This window comes from Anolis carolinensis, chromosome 3 (genome assembly GCF_035594765.1).
Source record: "Anolis carolinensis isolate JA03-04 chromosome 3, rAnoCar3.1.pri, whole genome shotgun sequence".
Lineage (NCBI taxonomy): Eukaryota > Metazoa > Chordata > Lepidosauria > Squamata > Dactyloidae > Anolis > Anolis carolinensis.
The window spans coordinates 194,360,757-194,364,988 of record NC_085843.1 but is presented as its reverse complement, the minus strand read 5'-3'; positions in this window follow the sequence as shown (position 1 = coordinate 194,364,988).

Here is a 4,232-nt window from a genome sequence, read left to right as displayed (position 1 = left end):
CTGCTCGCGCAGGCGCACGCGCTGACTGGTGCGCGGTACCGCCGTCACCCGGGCGACACTACAACGCCCGGCATGCAACGGGGCTCCGATTGGATTTCCCCGGCCTTCGAGGTCTGCAGCCTCATCCTCCCACATCCTTTAATTTTCTTTTTTCCAGTTTCTACATTTTGGTGACGTTTTGCCGTATTTCTCCTCTCCTGAGTTTGAAACAGGCTTTTGGACTTCAACTCCCGGAAACTTCAGCCGCTTTGGCCCATGATTGGGAATTCGGGGAGCTGAAGTCCAAAACTCCTGAGATAGGGAAATACTGGGTTATATTCCAGTTCAAAGCAGATAATGTGGGATTTTTTTCAGCTGTGTGGAAAGGGCCCCAAATTGTGTTGGGTTACCACCCAACCTGAAGAAAAGGGTCAGTGTGGTATATTGCGTTGATTTTTGGATCATGACTGGATATCTGGATTTGAATGGAAACCCACTCAGTGAGCTTTGGCAAGTCATATACTCTTGGCTTCAAGAGTTATTTATTTATTTAAAACATTAAAACATTTATTTATTAAAACATTTATATTCTGCTCTTCTCACCCCGAAGGGGACTCAGGGCAGAGCACCACATATACAGGGCAAGCATTCCTTGCAGGGGCATAAATAAAATAACTATAAATACAGTAGAGTCTCACTTATCCAACATAAACGTTGGATAAGCGAATATGTTGGATAATAAGGAGGGATTAAGGAAGAGCCTATTACACATCAAATTAGGTTATGATTTTTACAAATTAAGCATCAAAACATCATGTTTAACAACAAATTTGACAGAAAAAGTAGTTCAATACGCAGTAATGCTATGTAGTAATTACTGTATTTACGAATTTAGCACCAAAATATCACAATGTATTGAAAACATTGACTACAAAAATGTGTTGGATAATCCAGAACGTTGGATAAGCAACGTTGGATACACAAACATTAAAATCAGTTATATGACTGTGTGGAAGGGCCCTAAGCGTGGATGACTTCTACGGAAACAGAACAGCTTCCATTATAAAAGAGTTTATCCAGAATAACATAAGGTGCATCTACATTGTCGAATTAATGCTGTTTGACACCACTTTAACTGCCATGGCTCAATACTATGGGATCCTGGGAGTTTTAAAAAGCCTTTAGCCTTCTCTTCCAAAGAGTGCTGGTACCCCGCCAAACTACAAATCCCATTATTCCATAGTAGTTAAACTGCTAAGTTTATGGTGTAAATGCTTCCAGAGACTTGTAGAGAACCAGGCACCGCCCCAAAGTATTGCATTGCAACTCCCATCAGTCTCAGCCAATTTAAGGGAGCTGTAGTCTGCTTTGATAATCTGGATTATATGGCAGTGTAGAAGGGGCCCTAGATATCTACCTCTATGTTATGATTTCATGTTTAAAGATATATTGTCCAACCTGAGAGATGAAATATGAATGGTTAGACTGTTTCATGGGAGTTCATTGCTGTTTAATGCAAAATCTGTCATTTCTGATGCAAATCAGTCAAAACTGCCTTTCAACTAATCATCTGGCCTAGAAAAGATGAGCATCTTGGAAATTTAAAATATTCCAAAATCATCCTCAGGGGTGACTGAGGCCTCTTCTACGCTGCCATATAAATCCAGATTATCTGCTTTGGACTTAATTATATGGCAGTGTACAAGGGGCCTGTAAGAGTAGCACCTTTGGTTTCTACTGATTTGATGTATATAAACTTTGTTTAGTGTACAAAATCACCTAAAATGATCTTCAGGTTTATTTATTTATTGATTGATTTGCGGCATTTCTACCCCACCTATCTCAATTCCGGTGGGGACTCAAGGCGGCTTTACAACACAGGCAATAATTCAATGCCTTTAAAAACAGCGTACAATAAAATGACAATTTAAAATTAATAAGATGCAATTAAAACTATTAAAAGCATTTAACACAATACATCAGAGTAATTCACATGATCCATAAGCATAGTCTGGGCCTTTCCAGTAGTTAGTTGCACATCTTTTGTATCTGTTATTGCACCAGATCTCCAAAGGCTTGGTCAAAAAGCCACATCTTCACTTTTTTACAGAAGATCAGGAGGGAGGGGACTGATCTAATCTCCCTCTGGAGGGAGTTCCACAACCGAGGGGCCGCCACCGAGAAGGCCCTGTCTCATCCCCACCAATTGCGCCTGCGAAGAAGGTGGGACTGACAGCAGGGCCTCCCCGGACGATCTTAGACTCCGAAATGGTTTGTAGAGGGAGATACATTCAGACAAGTAAGCTGGGTCAGAACCATTTAGGGCTTTATAGACTAAAGCCAGCACTTTGAATTGTGCTCGGTAGCAGGCTGGCAGCCAGTGGAGCTGGTGCAACAGGGGGGTTGTATGCTCCCTGTGTACACAGCTCTGGTAAGCAGTCTGGCTGCCGCCCGTTAGACCAGTTGAAACTTCCGAACAATCTTCAAAGGCAACCCCACGTAGAGTGCATTGCAGTAATCTATTCGGGATGCAACCAGAACGTGGACTACCGTGGCTAGGTCAGATTTCCCAAGGTACGAGTGCAACTGGCGCACAAGTTTTAATTGTGCAAAAGCTCCCCTGGCCATCAGTTATGTGTAAAAGGTGTATATGAAGCATAAGTAATGCGTTTATTTGGGGGATTTTCAAGATATCTCATCATGTAAGTACATCCAACCACAGGTATATTGCAAAATCCAAAATACTTCTGGTCTCATGCATTTCGGATAAGGGACACTCAACCTATATCTCCTGTTGGAACAAGGTGTATAACAATCTGCAGACCTGGTTGGCAAAATAATTTTGGGTGCAGGGGTTCCTTCTACATAAAATACTGTTTGCTTTGTTCTGTAACACATAATTAACACTGATATAGGTACGCATCTTTCTGTGGCACTGACATGAATCTATACTCTCATAATGGTAGGAGGAGGCAGCATTTAAAATTTGATGAACTTCCACTGCCATAGGCCCCTTCTACACTGCCATATAATCCAGATTATCGAAACAGATAATCCACATTATCTGCTTTGAATTGGATTATATGAGTTTACACTGTTATATAATCCAGCTCAAAGCAGATAATTGGATTTTATATGACAGTGTAGGGCCCTTCCACACAGCCAAAATATCAAGACAGAAAATCCCACATCTGCTTTAAACTTGTTTATCTGAATCCACACTGCCATATATTCCAGTTCAAAGCAGATAATGTGGGATTTTATTCAGACATGTGGAAGGGGCCGTAGATGGGGCCATAGATAGATAGTTTTTGTGTTTTCATTGGTGAACACACATTTTGGTGCCTTAAATGTATATGGGTATATTTGACCTGCTGATTCCAAAAATGGCACCAGTTTTCACCTATCAACTCTAATTTTTTTAGATACATAACATATGCAATCTATCTGTCACCATCTGCTGGCCCACAGAAATTCATAATCACGAAATGAAACTAGAGCTGATGCAGTCTATCCAATGCATTTTTTTCTGAATCAGTGCCCCAAATAACCCCAGGAACAGGCCTAAAAACCAATATGCTTAGGCCCCTTCTACACAGCTGTATAAAATCCAGATTGTTTGCTTTGAACTGGATTCATATAATCCAGTTCAAAGCAGATAATGTGGATTATATGACAGTGTAGAAGGGGCCTAAGAAATTATTTGGGGGGAGGGCTGTGTAATCAGTTAAATAATACTGAAAAACAAACTCAAAGTCTTACAAATGCTGAGTCATAATGATACTATGATAAGAATCCAACAGAGGCAATAAATCACTTCATTTTTCTTAAGACCCTTGCAAATACTTATCTTAATCTTCAAACTTTTAAAAAGTTCCATGTGTATTTTTAGGAACTTTATTCTATCAAGCATAATGTCAACAATATATAAATATTTGGGAATTATTAACATCCTGTCTAAGGCTGTCTTCAGTACAGAAGTATAACTTATGGACTTCAGTGAGTACAACAATACCTAAAGACTATGGACTATTGATTAAGAATGATACCCTGTGTATTCAACACATAAAGAACTACATCCTATCTATAACTGGACTTTAATAAGAAATGTGCCTGTATGGTAAATTCATACAAGATGTTTGTGAGTCAACAAGATTTAATTTATTTATTTACAGTATTTATATTCCACCCTTCTCACCCCGAAGGGGACTCAGGGCGGATCACAATGTACACATGCAAGGCAAACATTCAGT